General features: G+C 38.8%; 1 protein-coding gene across 1 annotated transcript in view; it reads left to right on the top strand.

Annotated features, from left to right (window-relative positions):
* Positions 1–19,645, top strand: part of LOC130427045 (NALCN channel auxiliary factor 1) — a 113,680-nt gene that overhangs the window by 13,292 nt on the left and 80,743 nt on the right. The gene's annotated exons all lie outside the window — the stretch shown is intronic.

Genomic DNA, 19,645 nt, shown 5'->3' with positions numbered 1-19,645 from the left:
TAGATTTAACAAGCGGACTAGTCACGAGACATGCAAGAACCAGCAAAACTTAAAGGGATACTTCACCCAAAAATTTCTGTCATTTACTCACCCTCAGATTCTTCCCAACCTGTATAAATGTATTTGTTCTGCTGGACGCACAGAAAGATATTTGGAAGATAGATTTATTAAAAATATATATATTTTACCTACTATGGAAGTAAATGGTGGGTGGGATCTGACATTCTTCCAAATTTCTTCCTCTGTGTTCAGCAAAACAAAGAAATGTATACAGGTTTGGAACCATATAGGGGTGAGTAATGACAGAATATTCATTTTGGGGTAATGTATCCCTTTAAAGGTACCACCATTGCCATGTCGATACCAACATTTTTTTATTTAGCGTTTTCAGTTTCAAGAAATAAAATCAGATTATTAATATGAATATTAAAACATTAATCATTTTCTTTCGCAAACACATTGTTTCGCTTCAGAAGACATTTAACCCATCATGTTTCAGAGAACTAACAATGCAGCTGTATGGCAGCAAAGCAGCCCCCACATTTTAATTCCTTCATACTTTCCTGCCTAGGCACAACAACATATACAATCACGGATTTGTGATATACAGCAAATACTCCACTCCTGCCCTTTCGCACGCAATTACTCACAATTCAGGCTGAATCATAAGCCAACAGCAGTGTCTTTATGACGTTGTGTTCTCTCACAGCATTTACATACAGTTGCCCTTCTGCTTACATAAAATTGCCTCATTACTGTCTCTCTCAGCGTTGGCAGTGTTGGTTCTGTTCTGCTGTTGCCTCCTGTCTACATTACCAGTAATCATGTCATTTCCTGTTGACTCCTTCCTGCACATGTCGTCGGGTGCCAGTCTTTTCTCCGCATCTCTCGTTTCACGTCTGGGACTGGAGACGGCGCTTTATCTTCCCACCGTACTCCGCTCATTTACGGCTGAATTCTGCCTCTGGGCCGGCGTGTCAAACGGATTACGAAGCAGAATGAGATTAAGGAAAACAGCGTGAGAGTGTGACCAGCCATTATGACTGTTTCAATGCTAAATGCATCCTTCGCCCAAGCCATTGCAGCAAAAGCTGGAAGTGCACAGTGGCTGCCTTTGAGAGTTTGTAATGTACACGTTGAAATTCTGTCAAAAAATTCTCTTTCATTTGTTCTCGTTTCTACACTTGTTAAATAGACTTGTTTTAGAGAGTTGGATTATCATTTTCATTTCAAACCTGTACGACTTTCTTCACCTGACACAGATGTTCGGTTACCAACATTCTTCAAAAAATCTTCATTTGTGTTCTGCCGAAGAAAAAGTCATACAGATTTAAATGACAGGAAGGGGAAGTAAATGACAGAGTTTTTATTTTTCGGTGAACCTTGTCTTTTTAGAATCTGTTTATTACACTAGATGTTTCTCAAAAACTTGGTAGAAGAGTAAATAAATTAATGTGCTGACGTACAGTGAAATATTTATGTATGGTATAGAGAGCTGTTTGAATAGATGTGAATAGCATAGTCTTGGTATTATGACACAGAATAATAAAATGCATGCTTTGAATAGACTGTAAGTTGTTTTGAATAAAATCTATCTGCTAAATGTGTAAATGTTACAAATCTTCTGAAACTGCCTGGGAGATATGTGAGATTATCTATTATCTATATCAGATTTTTCCTCAAACTGAAATTTCTTATGTGAACTTGCTCCAACTCAACATTTTGATTGGATGAGCCGCATATGAATCCATTGTGAAATAGGATACTTAAACCACCTGTGTCCACACATCCATTGAAATTTATAAAACTGTGGCAGGTTGCAACATTGCACTGCAATCAGATACAACTAAACACCACATCACTTAATAACAAGTTGTTCTGGTCTTGACTTGTTTTTGCATTAGTGCATTCCACTGTCACATTAATAAGACAACACAGACGAAAAAATCAATGATGATCTAAAATATAAAACTTTAAAATGCAAGGGTTTGCGCATTTTAGATTCTCAGAGAATATATGTTTCTGTCTGTGCGCTTGAAGCAACAATCCATGACACCCAATAAATCCTGTGAGGAAGCGGACCTCAGTTGAGACGAGCCAACATCTTGTCATTAAAGACATTATCAGTTGATAGGAGCAGACTGGTCGTCAGGAGATGCTTTATGGATCACTGTTCCTGTCCCTTAGATTCCAGCGGGATAAGACCGTGAAGAACAGAGAGAATGTGTATCTATGTAGGAAATGACTAATGGAAGGAAGAACTAGGAAATGGGTAAGGAAATGTGAGTCATTAGACCCCAGGAGCCAAACTCCAGTCCTGTAGAGCCACTGCCCTGCAGAGCTTAACCCTTGTTATATCAAACACATCTAAAGACGTTTATAAAGGTCTTTTATTGGATTACTTGACAATAACAGGCAGGTGTGTCCAGCGAAGCTTTACCTAAATGATCAATTTAACTAAACACGTACCTATAAATAGTAAATTAAAAACAGACAATATTTTTGCAGTCGTCTCTTTTTTCAGTGGCTGTAGTTTTGAACCTGCATGACTATTTTTCCTCTATGGAGCACAGAAGAATGTCAAAGACTGGCAGCCTTAGTCTCTTTCAATGTTTAAAAAAGGTAAACAATTCAACTCAACTTTTCAATGCTCTGCAAGCATTGAATAAAATGGTCACCTTAAATACACCAAGCATTGAGAACTGAGGACACATGGACACAGATGTAAATAATGTAGTCGAGAAATCTCTGACAGCTTAAATAGTTTATTGCCACATAGTTGCAAACCTTTCAAAAACGTACTATAATACGGTGATCAGATGGATGTACTATGATACTTAAATGTTTAACACATAAAGCACTTCAAAGTAATACATTGTCATAATAAATTTATAATTTTCTTTGTGATAAATTGAAACCACATCATTATTTCATACAGTAATTCCAAATCTGTATACATTTCTTCGCTCTGATAAGTAAAGAGAAAATATTTCAAAGAATGCTTGTAACCAACCATTATGGCCACCGTTGACTACCATAGTAGGAAATTTACACTGGTAGTCAAAAGTGCCCCAGAACTGTTTGCTTTCCTACAGGCTTCAATTTTTTTTTCTTTGGTGTCCAACAGAACAAAGAAATGTGTTTTACTATGGTATAGTCAATGGTGGCCAAGAATAGTTTGGTTAAAAGCATTCTTCCAAATATCTTTCACTGTGTCGATCAGAACATAGAAATGTATACAGATTGTGAACAACCCAAGACTTTCATTCAAGAATTTTCATTTAAGAAAAGTGTCATCTTTGTTACTTTTCTTCAAAAGTTACAGTAATAAATACATTTTATTACATCATTTAAGGACAACCCTGTTACATGCTCTACCATAATTTCCATCATACAGATTCACATCACCACACTTCATCCACTGTTGTGACACCTTCTTTCACCTCGCCCTGCTGGCCATGAAGAACGTGCAGGTGGACCGTGTCACCCATCGGACATGCTACTATGCGACCAACGCCGAGTTTGAGTGGCCTGGTCTGTCCCTGAGGATACGCACCACAGTGCTAATGGAAGAGAGCTGTCTCAACAAGCCCCCCCTGTCTCTCGGCAGCTCTCTCTCCCCTCCTCGCCTCTCTTTTTACAGTAGGGTTTGAGGAAGTGTGAAGCATTCAGTGATGATAATTGGCTCAGATTCCCAGCTGGTCTCGGTGGTATTAAATATGAATAACAGGCTCATGTAGACTTGTTTAGACGAGAGGAGTTATGAGCAGGGAAGCGTTTTTTCATGAAGTATCATCAGTGTGAAAAAGAGCAGGCTAATGAAACAGAGCTAAATCAGAGATCGCTGGAGCTCTGTCGCACACACACGTCTGACTGCTTTTGACTGATTGTAATCAGTCAGCATCAACAAGGTGAAAGTTTTATTCCTTAGACGGTGATCTGTTAAAACACATGAGACATTATTAGAGTAGTTCTTTACGTCTGTTTGAAGTAGCAACTGTGTCTAAAATCTTCTTCTGAAATGAAAATAGACACAAATTAGGGGATTGTTGACATACATTTAGGGCTGTAGCTATCGATTATTTTAGTAATCAAGTATTCTACTAATTATTCCATCAAGTAATCAAGTATTCGGATAATAAGTACTTTTTCTTTATTAAAGAGCAATACTAAATATACAAGAGAAAATAAGACAGGTCTCTTAAATAAACAACTTTCAACTTTTTCCTTTTTTCTTATTGCTGTTTTATTTGTCTGTGAAAATTAAACACATTTAATACAGTCCATTGCCATATTACATTTAAAATGCAATATAATACAAATATATAAATAAGAAACATAAATCCAAATAGAAAGAATAATTTCAAAGGTAAACAACTAACTTCAGCTTATGCATGATGCATTGAGTATACCTAAATTAGTTTAAATTTTTCAAAGTAATGCTTTTTATTTTTTACTATTCAATTGTAATAAATTAATATTATGTTAATATAAATTACTGCAGTTAACCTGACTTTTATTTGGCAGGTCGTTGGAAGACGCTTATTTTTTGGAGTGTTTTACAATAGCTTCACTCAAACAGGAAAATGTTTGTGAAATAAACTCTTAGAGCAACACTGGAGATGAAGTTCATGTGTTCCAAATCCATGAGCATCACGCGTGTACTGTAGCACGTTAAAACAGCCAGATGGCATGTTTAAATAAAAGGATTCGGCATCCAGAAGTCCCCATCTAGGTATATGGACTCAGTAATGCCGTAAAACAAGTTTAACTCACAAAATAGACTAAAACTAAGTCTTAAAGAAACAAGCACATCGACAAACGCACTTCACACAAACAAGCGGCTCTGTTTAATGTGCATCAGTTATAATGGTCCGTGGAGAAACGCAGTGCTTCGTGTGTACTGTAGTAGTTAAATGGATTAAACAAAGCTTTTTTGACTTGGAATCATTTCAGCCCTACATACAATCGAAGCCAAAATGTATGTGTTTGCCATTTATTAAAATATATAGTACAAATTTTGTATGCATTGTTAAAGTTTAAACAAAAGGTCAACTTTGAGAAGAATATAAGGTTTGAAGGTTTAAGTAGAACACTTGAGCAAAGCTTCTTGACTGACTGTTGTAGTCAAGATATCAACAGAGGACAAATCCACAAAATAATCAAATTGAAGTCAATATTTCCTTATTCGAGAGATGTTTTTTATCCATTTTTTAAGATTTAGAATAACACCCTTATTGCTTGATATGCTGTAGTTTGCCGTTTGTCCAAGTAAATTTCTTATTACTTCATACACCTTCATATTTTGATTGTTTAATCTAGCCTGAAGGGTAATGGAAAGCAAATTTTGTACAGTTATACCCTCTGGAGTCCCGACATCCCATTTAGACACCACTGTACAGTAGAAGTTATGAGGATAGCATGCAATGACAATTTAGTCTTGCAGTAGTGAATACAAAATTATTGATTTCATTTTGATTCATATTTCATATATAGTTTGTTACAATTATGTCTGAATTTCTAGAGTAGGTCTTTCTCAAATAAAAAATGCAGAAGCAGGAGAGGTAAACAAACATCTCCATTTGATCCCCACTTAATCTCATTTCCGTCTAGAAGAAAAAACGAAGCTTTTCAAAATATCTATTCAATTGTTCTTGCCCGTGGGAAGGAATAAGAATAAAAACCCGTTTTTGAGCAGCTTTATTGATCAGATTTTTAAAAACATTGAAGCAGACAGACAGATCTTCCTCGTTCAGACAGATTCTGTCTGCCGAGGGCTGCGTCTCCTTAAACTAGGGCGAAACACTGTGAGAGCTCAGCTAACATTTTTCAGACGACCCAGCATATGACCTGTTTGCGTGCAGCGTCTCTGTAATCCTGCCCATTTCGCTGTGTGTGTGAGATGTTATAAAAAGAGAAACGTTTTCGGTCGAGGTTAAGTAATAGGATGATCATAGGCTTTTGTGGAAATCAATCTCTGCTGGTCCATGTAGGGGACAGCGTTTTTTGGACACAGTATCAGATTAATATTGTGTTATGTATCATTTTTATGCCACCATAATGACATTTTGGTTTGAAATTAAATAACCTGTTTATGCTTACGGATGGAAATTTTTTAGTCTCATTTGATTATCCTCACTTTTTTATTTGTAATTTGATGGAGACGAGCCAAAACATACGATTATTCATGACAAATGAAGGATGAGTCTGGCATCAGTGCAACAGCGGCTTCACATTATGTAACACTTGATAAAAACAAAAGTAAAATTATCATTACAAAACAGTTCTCGCTCTGTATTCTGATGTGATGAACCACATTCAAATCCATTTGCAGGCAATAAACACACACACCTGTAATCATACATTGCAAGTATACAGTGAAAACTCTACAGGTCAACACATTTCAATTATAGAATGCATATATTGTAACAAACCAATGTACTCTACATATTCTTAAATATATATTAAATTATTGACAGTTAATATATTGGAAATTATATTTTCATTGCACAAGGGACTGCCACAGAGTTACTGTATTTAAGAAAGTAGAGATATATCTTGCCTGCAGTAGTTCAGGGTATTTACATCTGAGTATAATGTTGTGTTGCATGATTCTTAAAGGAAATGTTTTATAGCTCATATTGAATCGCTGACTTTTGATGCCAGACGTTGTTTAGGTCTTCTCTAAATCACCAGAGGAAAGACATACGAGATCGCTGTCCAATAAATTACAATAAATTTGTCGTCCAATTATTCTTATTGTTGCCTTGGAGAAATAATCGAATTGGATCTCATTTGTGTGGGTATGTTTTTTCTTCTTTTCTAGAGGGATGCACAATGCTGCAGACACTAAATGTGCAAAATAATCTTCTTTTCGGTTCATCTTAGTAAGCCTTGGTTTGCCCATGTACCGCGGTCCCAAAAGAATGCTACAGAATTGACTAAACGGCCAAAGGGGCACTTGAAACGCTGCCGTCTGCTCTGAGCATCTGTTTTAGAAATAGAGCTTTGGACGGATCTGGCAGGTAACTCGTGTCAATGAAGTGAGGTGGTTTGGGCTCTGAACAGGTAATACAAGCAGACGCCCACATCACTGATGGAGGAGAGAGAGAAACAGAGAGAGAGAGAGAGAGAGAGAGAGAAAGAAAGCTTCTGCTGGAGGCTTTTACTGAACCACATTTTCCCAGAACAAGTCCTGCCAAACACATGACCTCTCCTCTCCGCTTGAGCAATGCATGTGTGTGTTTGCATGTAAAAAAGATATAGAGGGAGAGAGATAGCATCACAGAGAGAAAAAGTGAGTCAGAGAGCAGAAAGAGAGAGAGAGAGAGAGAGAGAGAGAGAGAGAGAGAGAGGAGGAATATACAGCCTTGCTTGGCAGAGAGGCCTGTATTTCACCACACAACGGAGAGAAAAATCATTCGAGGGCAAACCCTCTCCACCTTCCCCGTGACACTCCCTCTATCCATCACCTCGGGCCGTAAGTGGCCCTTCATCACCTCCATCTCTCTTTCACCCCCCCCCCTATTTTTCTCCATTCTTTATCTGCTCATCTCTCTCAGCCGCAAATCTGCACCCTTCGCCACATCAGGGGCTCTTCCCTTTCATTTACTCTGCCGTAATGTCATTGCGCCCCACCTCAATTCAATTCAACACAATTTAAATAGAAAGCTTTTAAAAAAAGACTGCATGCACACTGTAAAAGCTTGGGAGCGACAACTGTAGGTGAAATTGGCATTGATTGTCGTGTATTTTACACACGCTGTTCATGCCTCAGGCTGGAAGTCGTAGCTCGAGTCACGTAATTGTTATTCTTGTAAAACTCCACCTCGTCGCCCGTTCAGTTGTTTGGCTTTGGTCGGACCCGGTTTGCTCATGCATTATTGACCTGCAATTGAATTTTGATGAGCGCTAACTCCCCGAGCGCCTCACACATTTGGTGCTGCAGCTGATCCACGTGCAGATGTACAGTTCATTGTTTTATTTGTGATGGAGTTTTGCCTGTAAAGGTTCATTAACAGTTTCATTTTCATCAGGTTCAGCATAGAAACATCTAGCAAGAGTCATTATTTAGTATAGGGGAGTGTGGGGCTACTTGTCAAACAACAAAGGTGTAATTTGTTTGACTTATTTTGACTTTATTAACCACAATTGTTTGTTTGCCAATACAACCCAATAGGTTCCAACTGTGACAACCTGCCCCATAGAGGATGACAATAGTCTCTGGTGGATGTAAGTTCCTTGTTACAGACGTGTACAGTATGTTGATCGATTTGTATATTGTATTTTTCATGGGCAGTAACTTTGAAAATGCCTAATTGTTTCTTTGTAGACAAGAACTAAAGCTACCCTGAGAAATATTCAGCAGAGACAACCTCTATTGATTTTGTACAGAACCTTACAACATGACAGGTTTTCCCATTGTGTCATGCCTCGCTCGGAAGGGTTTAAAGTGTGCATTTGTGTGGAAGAATCTGAGTGTGTGTATGTGCATATAGTGTGTAATCCTCAGGGTTTTCTGCTGGAAAGTATAGGGTGAAGGCAAGATATGGTAAAGCAGCTGTAATTCCGCTGGATAACCTCACTGGTGACCCTCATACAGTCTTATCTTCTTCCCTCAGTCTTTAATCTAGGTCTTTTTTTCAACATTTGAAAGAATTTCAAGATTTGTTCCTTTAAATATCCACCCTTTTAGGTCTCAGTAGACTCTGTAGGTATGTGGATATACATTGACCTGCTTACTGGCACATGACACGTACTTCAATTATGCTATTACATGCAATCAGCCATTGAAAACTAGTGCCCTTTATGCATAACGACAGAAGGATGGGTGTGAGGGAGAGATGCTGGCAGAAAAGTTGAGGACAGAAATGATGGAGAGCTTTGGAGAGAGACAGAGACAAATGAAAAAGAGAATTTAGGGAGGTAATTTTAAGCTGGCTCATCCTGTGCTGTCCTCGGGGGAAATGCCCGGGTCTGGCAGAATTGGGCTGTGGAAGAAGAATGTGCCGGATGGATTTTAATAAAGGGGCAGGAACAGGGCAAAGTTTGAATAACTAAGAATGTCATTGATATTCAGTTATACTTTACCTCTGTTCCGAAACCTGTTGAGGAGCCGACCTAAAATCTTACTCTCTGTTCTGTCTGTTCACATTACAATATGCCATTAAACCATGTTTACATTTCTTCTCAGCACCAAAAACATACTGTGCTTTTATGTGGATTAAAGATCATACAAGTAGGCAACTACAGTATATAAACGGTGTACATATCTGAAACAATATTTTGTTGCGGTGGAATTAAACGCTCAAACCACGTTGCAGAATGATGGTACCTCTTAAAGAGAATGATAATGTTGACAAAATATGTCTATATTTATGTGTGCATGTTTAGTTCTAGAAATAATAGACAATATTTCAGTGAGCTTTCGATTTTTATAGAAGAGTATTTTAGAAACTGTACCCCGTCTGAATAAAATTAGTAACTCTTTATATCTACATTACATTTACATTTAGTCATTTAGCAGACGCTTTTATCCAAAGCGACTTACAGGTGGGTTAGGCAATGGCAGTAATTGGGACAGCATAAGTACAACAAAAGCATAAGTGCAATCAAAAAATAAGACTGGTCTCATATAACCTAACACAGTATACAGTACCTTTTTTTTTTTGTTAAAGACTAGAGAAGAAAATAGAGTCAGAACAGATCAGTCAGATGTTGAGATGTGCAGCAGAACAGATCAGCAGAGATGTGTTTTCAGACGTTTCTTAAAGATGGCTACAGAATGTGCAGATCTTGTAGCAGCGGGCAGATCCTTCCACATAGGTGGAACAGATCCGGAGAAGGTGCGCGGGAGAGATTTTTTACCTTTTTGGGATGGCACCACATGACGCCGTTCGTTTGCAGAGCGTAGGGATCTGGCGGTTACATATGTCTGCATTAGCGAGTGAAGATAAGGTGGTGCCGAACCAGTGGTGGCCTTGTAGGCCAGGAGCAGAGTCTTGAATTTGATGCGAGCAACTATAGGGAGCCAATGTAGCTTAATGAATAGAGGAGTGACGTGTGCTCTCTTCGGTTCATTAAAGATAACTCTTGCCGCAGCATTCTGGATCATCTGTAGAGGTTTGGTTGTGCAAGCTGAAAGTCCACCCAGTAGCGCATTGCAGTAGTCCAGTCTGGACAGGACCAGAGCCTGTACTAGGACTTGCGTAGCACGCTCTGATAGGAAGGGTCTTATTTTCCTGATATTGTAGAGGATGAATCTACAGGACCGGGCGGTGCTGGCAACTTGATCTGTGAAGTTGAGCTGATCATCAACCACCACTCCCAGGTTTCTTGCCTTTCTGGAAGATGTGATGGTTGATGAGCCCAGTTGAATGGAGAGGTTGTGATGAGTCTTTGTTTGGCCGGGATTACAAGCAGTTCTGTTTTTGAAAGGTTCAGCTGCAGGTGATGGCCAATCATCCAGAGCGAGTTGTCGGCTAGGCAGGCTGAGATGCGTGCAGAGACAGTTGGATCGTCTGGGCGAAAAGAAAGGTAGAGTTGTGTATCATCCGCATAGCAGTGATAGGAAAAGCCATGTTTCCGAATGACAGAGCCTAGGGATGTCATGTATACAGAGAATAGCAAGGGACCAAGCACTGAGCCCTGAGGCACACCTGTGTCGAGATGTTGGGACTCAGACACCTCACCTCTCCAAGATACTCTAAAGGACCTACCCGAGAGGTAAGACCTGAACCATTGTAGCACCATTCTGGAGACCCCCATAGCCATGAGGGTGGACAGGAGGATGTGATGGTTAATGGTGTCAAAGGCGGCAGATAGATCCAGTAGGATGAGAACAGATGAGTTAGAGGAAGCTCTTTCCAGTCTCAGGGGTTCAATGACAGAGAGCAGCGCAGTTCCAGTGGAATGACCGCTTTTGAAACCAGACTGGTTGCTGTCTAGCAGGTTGTTCTGGGCGAGAAAGGATGAGAGCTGGTTACATACAACACGTTCTAGAGTTCTAGAGGGTCTGTAGTTTTCTAACAGTGCAGGATTAAGAGTAGGTTTTTTTAGTAGTGGGGTAATACGGGTCTCTTTGAAGAGTGTAGGAAATGTACCAGTGGTGAGAGACGAGTTGATAATTTGGGTCAGAGAGGGAACAACCGATGGGGAAATGGCCTGGAGGAGATGAGTGGGCATGGGATCTAGGGGGCAGGTAGTCGGGTGGTTAGAAGAAATGACCTTGGAAACTTCCTCTTCAGATAGGAGAGAGAACGAGGGGAGCAAGCGTGTGTCTGGGGATAGGGCGTCGTCAAGAGACTGTGGCGCAGAGAATTGATTGCTGATGGTGGTCGTTTTCTTTACGAAGAACAGCGCAAAATATTCAGCTGTTAAGTCCGATGGAGGTGAGGGGGTAGGCGGGCAAAGAAGAGCAGAAAAGGTTTTAAAGAGAGCACAAGGGTCAGGAGAATTGTCGATTTTAGCGTGGTAGTACTGGGTTTTCGCAGAGGAGACATCCGCAGAAAAGGAAGAGCGAATAGACTGATGGAGAGAGAGGTCGGTAGGTTCTTTTGATTTGCGCCACTTTCTCTCAGCAGACCTGAGAGAGGCGCGATGCTCACGGAGAACATCAGATAACCAGTGGGCAGAAGGAGATGCACGAGATGGCCTAGATCTAAGAGGGCATAAGATGTCTTAGCAGGAGGTTAGTGTGGAGCAAAGGGTGTGGGTGGCGGTGTTAGCATCTATGAGAGAGAACTGTTTAAGGGATGGGAGAGTAGCAGAGACTGCAGAGTATAAGCGGGAGGGAGAGAGTGATCGTAGGTTGCGTTGGAATGTGACCAGTGGGGAAGCATGTGTAGTGTCTGGAAAAGTCGAGATCAAGAGTGATGAGGAAATGGTCCGACATGTGCAGCAATAACTAACAACTAAAGAATAAATACATTAACAAACATTAACTAAAAATGAGCGATATACTGTTTATCAGCATGTGGTATTTGTTAACGTTGGTTAATGTCAATTATCATTTGATTTTAAAAGTGTATTTAATGCTTAAATTACCATAAAGATATTGTTGATTCTTAGTTCATGTTAGCTTATGCAGTTAGAAATTGTTAACAAAAACCTTATTGTAAAGTGTTACCTAAAATGTATCACATGTTCCTGCGTATGCTGAATAAAAGATAAACATAATGAATGAAATCATAACATATCTACGTAGATTTTCATGGGAAAAATGCAACATTGATAAAATCAAACTATACTTAAAAGGTCCAGTGTATGAAATTTAGCAGCATCTAGTGGTGAGGTTTACCCCTCCACCTCCCTATCAAAGCACTATGGTGGCTGACAAATGACTAAGACGTCGTCATGTTTTCGCTTCTTTGCCAAAGCAGAAAACGTATTTACCAAACACTACTGTATAAACAACAGCATTCCTGTAGCATTCCTGTATCTCAGTGGTTAACAACGCAAGATTGTGGGTTCGATCCCAGGGGATTGCAAATACCTATGTAAAATGTATAGGATAAAGCAATGTAAGTCGCTTTGGATAAAAGCGTCACCAAATGCCTAAATGGAAATGGAAATGGAAACAACATGGCAAATTTGTATGTAGATAGAAATAGCTCATTCGAAGGTAATAAAAACATAACATCTCCATTATGTATGGCCTTTTTACACTTCGGAAGACATAGTTATATGTATATCCTCCCAAAAATTACTCAATGGACCTGTAAAAGGTATTTGATAGTTAGAACAAATAAATGAAGACAGACCCAAAAGTTTTGCATTTTAGTGACCAACAAAAAAAGAAAAATGATTTTAATAAAAATCAACCTCTGAAATTGAAGGAACACCAAAAACAGAACATGACGTACAATCGGTGGAATAAAAAGGAATAAGGGGCTGATAGATGACAGGATTGGTAGAAGTGGTGGAGACAGAGATAGGTCAGGGTCACTTCATGTGCAGAGGACATCACCTCCAATTGTATGATCAGCAGTTTGACGTATTCAGAATGCTGGTGTTCAGGGCTGAGTCATAAATCTATCAAACATTTATGTAATAAAAATAGCTAGATGGAGCACAATAGAGTTGAACAGAAAGTGCATTTATAGTAACTCCCACACTCTGTTGCAAATGTAAAAGATTGATATCCCACCCCCATATTGATCCGTTTTTTCCTTTTTAAAACTGTGATTGATCCACTGTGCAGCACGTCAAGAACTACTAAAGCTGCATAGCTCATCCTTAAAAAAAGTATGAGAATCTGTCTTGATTCTGCCTTCCTAGTCATAGTTTTTACTGTCTGGTGGCAGAATCCTGATTGACCCACGTGTTAAATGTGAGAAAGACATGCCGTTGTTTATATATTGACATGCCATGCGCTTTCTCGTCTATGACCCCGCCCCTCTCGTTTCCTCGTTAGCTTCCCTTCAGTGTTTCATTTCCCACACCTGCCAATTGTTGATCATCCTTTGTTGGTCTCCATTTATAATGACCTTGTGTCTATTGTCCTGTGCATGTTCATTTTGGTTTGTACGTACTTGTGCTCGTTCTAGAGTTGGATCATGTGAGTGTTTACCATCTTTCCTTGCCTTATGTTAAGACGTTGTGTCGTGTTTCGTTCCTTAGTTTTTTGTCCTGTGGCTTTGTCCCCCTTGTGTGAAGTGTTATTTTGCTGTGTTTTAGTTTATCTCGTCTTTGTTACCCCATCGTGAGTTTTTGTTTTGTTCTTATTTTATTAAAATCTGTTTTTCCATGTTATTCATGACAGCATCCCCGTACACAGTGTTTTAACACCTCAAATATGTCTTATTAATGCATTTTTAATCGCAAGGGGTAAAATTATGGTATCTCTACAAAAAACATGCAGAATGCATTCCAATGAAAATTGCAAACAAAGCTTTGAACAATAATGCTTATAAAAACTGAAGCAACCGATGTAAACACATCATCTTACTTTTTCGATCAGACGGTTTGTGTTGTTTCCTGGTGGAGCGTTAAAAAATGTTACACGCATGTCTCCCAGATAATGACTTTGAACTTGCTGAGGTGTGCCAAATGGATCAGACATTCAGCTAACCCTCCGTGGGCGTGACGTCTGAGGCCGAGACAATTTTTTGGCCAATTATTAAGTCTGACATCGACTGTAGGATTAATTTTGTTTTCACTTTCCTAGGGTGCTACCTTCAGCGTGAAGTGTGTCATAAACATGTTCTCATTATTTTACCTTGGCAAGTGATTTTAAATATAAAAGCTTTCCAATATTCCATTCAGATAGAAAGTACTCTGTGTTGTATAACTGAAATAGAAGCAAAAACGGCTGCTGAGTGAGTAAGGAAATGTTCCTTAAAGTGACTTAAATAACTTAATAAAAAAACGGTTGATATCATAATAATAAAACTATGATGAGAATTTCCATAGCTGAGCCGAACTGTGCTTTTTGTGATCCGTTGCATCACTAGTGTTGGTGTGTGTATAGCATGTTCGGTTGAGTACCTCACAAGTGGTATAATCAACATGTTAATCAGTCCCTTCTTTAGGCCTGTTATTAAAACATCGCAGAGGACAGTCAATGTCAGAGAGATTGTGTGTGCGTGTTCAAGTGCCTACGGATTCTCATACTTGGTCCCCTTCTGTGCATATTTTTTCTAAATTTTTTCGCTTTCTTTTGTGTGTGTTTGTGTGACACCTTTGACCAACAGGTGTGCAGTGTGTGTGTCTGTGTGTAGGTCTGTGTGTGTATGTGTATAACCTGTGACAGTGGTTGAGTGGAAGTGCATGGCTGCCCGAGGGGTATCCGTCTGTTCTCAGGATAAAGACTGACAGTCAAAGAAAATGAAGACCGGCAGGGTGCTCACCTAGACATTACCCTCAGATGCCCGGGGCTATGAGCGTGTGGGAACTGAGGATGTGTGTGTAACCGTTTGAGTGTGTGTGCATTGTTGCAAGTGTCAGGTATATTGTTTATTGTTTGTTATGGTCCCCATTAGCTGTTGCCATTGACCACTATTCAGTGCCCCACCGAGGAGTCTCTTTGGGGATCTCTGAATGTATGCGTGACTGTGTTTACATTGTGTATCTGTATGTTTTTGATGTGGTGTATTACAATAATGTGAGAAATGATGGAGGTGTGTGCTCAGTTAGGGAATAACTGTTGATTTAGGAGAGTTTTGGTATAATTTTTTTTTTTTTAAGTGGTTACCGTTGTTCAGAAGAACGGTGCTTGTGCCTACAGTCTGAGGGAGGCACAATATTATTCATGATTTGTCATGAATTACTTCTCTGATTGAGCAAGAACTGTGCTAATGCCAGTACAGAGACCCCCAGTCTCTTCTCACTTGACCATCATCGTTGTAAAAAAATATATATATTTTAATATGAAGCAAGTGAACCTTAAAGTCATATTAACTCAATATTTCAACAAATTTTAAATGTATTCAATAAGTAGAATTAACTTAATTCTGGAAAATAAGTTGAAAAAGCAGCACATTTTACTTAAAAAATATTCTAGCAAATTGTTACAAGGATTTTATGAAGTACATTTTACAAGCTATTTTTTCAGTGTCATGCATTTGTTTTAATGGTAAGAAACTGATTACTGTTAATGTCCCAATCCCAAAGCATGAAATGTTTTGATGGGAAATAATGCTCATTTGCTATTGATTTGATGAGTAAAATGTGTTTTGTATTCACGCTACATAATTAATATAAATCTCATGCTTACATTTATGAGGTGAAGCATAAATGTAAAATGTAAAATAATCACAGCACGTAAATAACTCAAGACTGAAAACTCTGAAACTGCACTTTACTGTCTACTAAGAATAGACTAAACTTGAAAATAAAATTTGTATGAATAAACAAGTTTGTCTTTTGTGTAAAGATCATAAAGTATTTAACAAATTCATTTAGCAATGAATTATATTTGATATTTAAAAGTAAAATATAAAAATTTTAGACATAAAATCGAATCTGGATGTTCATGTAGAATTTACCAATCCAATGGCTTAAATTCTATTTAGAATATACAGAATATACTCCTTTTCAATGTTTGGGTTAGTGGAGGGCATGGCGGATATCGTTTTGAAGCATCTTCCTAAGGACATCCTGGTGGAGGTGGATCAATGCTACTCTCAGATTCAGATGTACCCTTTGACATACAGAACAGGAAGAGAAGAGCCATATAGAAGAGTTTTATCTTAAAGGGGTCACATCACACGGCTAAAACAAATATATCTTTTGTTTTAGATGTAATCCAATGTGTATACACTATTTAAGGTGTCATTTTTACAATTTTAAGTGTCTAATGCATGCATGGGCATCTTATAACACACCAAAGACACAGAAAAACAATGTTTACATAATTGAACTTACCTTGTGTGAACTCATTTCCATATCAATTATGACCCTGGCCTTAAAGGCGGGGTTTCCGATTTCCAAATTACGCTTGTTTAGACAAAGTACCAAAACAACCTTGTACCCAATCAGCAGTAAGGTGCACAGTAAACAGGATGGACATTAGCCGAGCGCTGACGAAAGCGAAAGATGGGGACAGAGGTGTGTCTGTTTTGGTGATTTGAACATCAACAACGGCTATGAGAAATCGGACAGCCCACCTTTAATGTTTGGAAGTTTATCCTCTTGTAGCTGGTTTTGAATCTTGGATCCAAAAATGTTGCTTTATCCAGAAGCTCTTTGGTAGTTTCATCCTCGTAATGTTTTTGATGTAGTTGTAGTTGACAATTTTTTATTTTATAGTCTTTCTACAGGTCAGTATCTTTACCCTCCACTGCAAGTATCTTTGTGTTCAACAGATGAAGAATTGGTTTCACGTAGGAAACACTGATGTAGTTTTCACTGGAAAGGGCATCTGTGAACTCCTGAAGTGGACTCGAAGCCTTACATACAGATTCTTGAACATCTGTGTTCTGTCATTTTGGTACCAGATGTCTTGTTTTACGGTCAGCTGAATGGACCTGAGACAATTCCCTCTGCTGCTCAAAAACCCTGTCTATCATTTGTTGCATTGATGTTATAAGGGCATGTTTGGGAAGCTGAAGCTCTTCCTGGGGTTCGGCTAACTTCTTTTATTCCGACTGTGGGAAAACTGTCCTAAAATATTTTTGCACAGGCTGTTGGCTCGGGAAATGTGAGGTTCATACTTGATTGCATTTTCAAAAAAAAAGTAAAACATGATGAATAGGTGTTATATTGTAAGTATTTCAAGCATTTAAATATAAAACTACTGGGTAACACTTCACAATAACGTGCTATTTGTTAAAAATTCATCAATGCATTAGCTAAAATAAACTAACTATGAACAATACTAATACAGCAATTATTAAAGTTAGTTCATGACATGTTAAATTTAGCATTTACTATTACATTTTTGAAATCTAACGTTTTCCCCGTTAACATTATTTAATGCACCATTTACTAACATGGTAAAAATACTTCAGTAGTACAATTATGGTACATTTTTATACTAAACAGCTTTGCACAATTTCTTTCTTTATAAAAATAATGCCCCACAAAGGGTCCTAATATTCTTAATATGTTAAGTATCATACATTTATAATGTATAATAAAGTCTCACTTACCAATTGCCAAATGTAGTTTGTGTCCGAAGCACTGCAATCGGGCCAGCTGGTATCATTTGTGGAGTGTTTATTATTCGTCTTCGGAAGCTGTCTTTACTGACGATGTACGCAGGCATCATGTCTTTGCATATGTTAAAGGTGATCGCGTCGGTAATGACTTTGTACCGTTTTGATCCTTTTTCATAAGGCGTGACTCTTGCAAAAGCTTGAACGATGGATACTTGTTCAGTCTGTTTAGGCTGTGAGGTCTGCTTTTGTTAGTTTCAATGGACTTTGTCGACATGCATTCATCATACAGTTTATTATGGCGCTGTTGGAACAGGTTTGTTGTATTTCCCCGTTTCTATCATAAATCCAAAATACTCCCAAACAACTAATGTCAAATTTCTCTTTGGCAGCAAATCATTTTTATTCTGACCTGCATTCATATTTTATGTTCATTCCTCCCGTTCGCATATTCTATTCTCCCACCTCTGTTCTCCCACTTTCTCATAGCCGGGTGCGCTGAGTGAGCTCTGATTTGTTAACATCTTAAACATGCGCACAAGAACATTCTGAATTAAAATATAAATAAATTCATAAGTAAAATTGCAGCCTTTTGCGGTTTAGAAAACGCATGTGCTCAGATCGCAATTGTTTTGCGTTTGCGATTTATTGCACACCAAAAATATGAACACCATACAAGGATTAAAAGATTTTATAAAAGTTCCATATTATATATTTAAAGGTCTAGTGTATGAAATTTAACAGCATCTAGCAGATGTCATGGTTCTGCCCCATCTGGTCTTGCTTTCCTTGATCTAGTGGCAGAATCATGACTCAACCTCTTATTTTATGTGGAGAGAGGCAATTTGGCACCGATGGTCTTCCATACTCTCCGGTCTCTTCTTTGTCCCCGCCCTCTCGTTTAAGCATTATTGATTGTTAATGATTTCATGCCCAGCACCTTTTACCCTCTTGATTTGGCTCCCTTTATTGTATGGTTGTACTCTAGATTAGTCTAGTTTAACTAGTTGTAGTTCTTGTCAAATGTTTACTTTAGTCTTGTTTTAATGTAGTTAGTCTTAGTCCGGCCCTGTCTTGTTATTATCTCCTGTTTTGTTGTGTTACCCCCTCGTGGGTTTTTGTTTTGTATTTATTGTTAAAGTCTTGTGTTAGCACCTGGGTCCTCTGTCCTTGTTCCCTCACCGATCATGACAGCAGTCAGGTTGCGATCTGCAACTAACGGCTCACTCCACCGCTCGCCCCTCACTTAAAAGCACTACGGAGGCTGACACAGAACTCAGCTGTCATCATGTTTTCGTGTCTTTCCCGAAGGAGATAATGTATTTACGAAACCCGCTCTGTAGAGCAGTTGTTCAGTTACAGCAGTCAGTTCAGTCATCTGCCATCTTGATTACATCCCTGGACAGCTATTTTCAGTGTAGGTAATAGGCGCACAAGCACAGCTCTTTTCTACTTGAATGGGGAAAGACCGAAATCTCAGAGACTGTTTTGATCTAAAAAGCGAGATTGTCTCTTTAATCTGAAATGCAGGATTTCTCTTCCTACACCTGCCATATTGGATGACTTCCCATGTTTATTTTCCTATCTTTATACTGTCTCTGGTGCCACCAAACAACCAAGGCATTTGTGATTTAATGCACTCTGTGACTCAAAACATTTTATCATTCTGTGTTTTCATCCTATCCAGTTTCAGAAGATTCAGATGAGCTTTACTACATCTGGTTGTCTTTATTCCTTCCATCCAGGCAAAAATTCATGAGCGAGAGGAAGTGTGGCGTTTCTATAGTAACAGACCCCTGGCATATGGCGGTGTTTCTCCCTGTCCATTGTCCTCTTTTCCTCTTTTCCATCTCTCTCTTTGAGGATGCTCTTATTGTCACCATTATGTGAGTGTGTGTTTGTGTGATTGTGTAACCTTCAAAGCTTTTCCTCCCAATGAATCTCCCATGATGATGCAGCGGTTTGTGTTTCCTGCACGTGTACGAGTTTGAAACATGCGCACACGTGTGTGCATGTCTGTGTGCTCAGAATATGTATGATCAGGCCAC

The sequence above is a fragment of the Triplophysa dalaica genome, chromosome 8 (assembly GCF_015846415.1).
Source record: "Triplophysa dalaica isolate WHDGS20190420 chromosome 8, ASM1584641v1, whole genome shotgun sequence".
Classification (NCBI taxonomy): domain Eukaryota; kingdom Metazoa; phylum Chordata; class Actinopteri; order Cypriniformes; family Nemacheilidae; genus Triplophysa; species Triplophysa dalaica.
The sequence above is the reverse complement of the archived record's forward strand: the minus strand, read 5'-3'. Positions and strand labels throughout refer to the sequence as shown.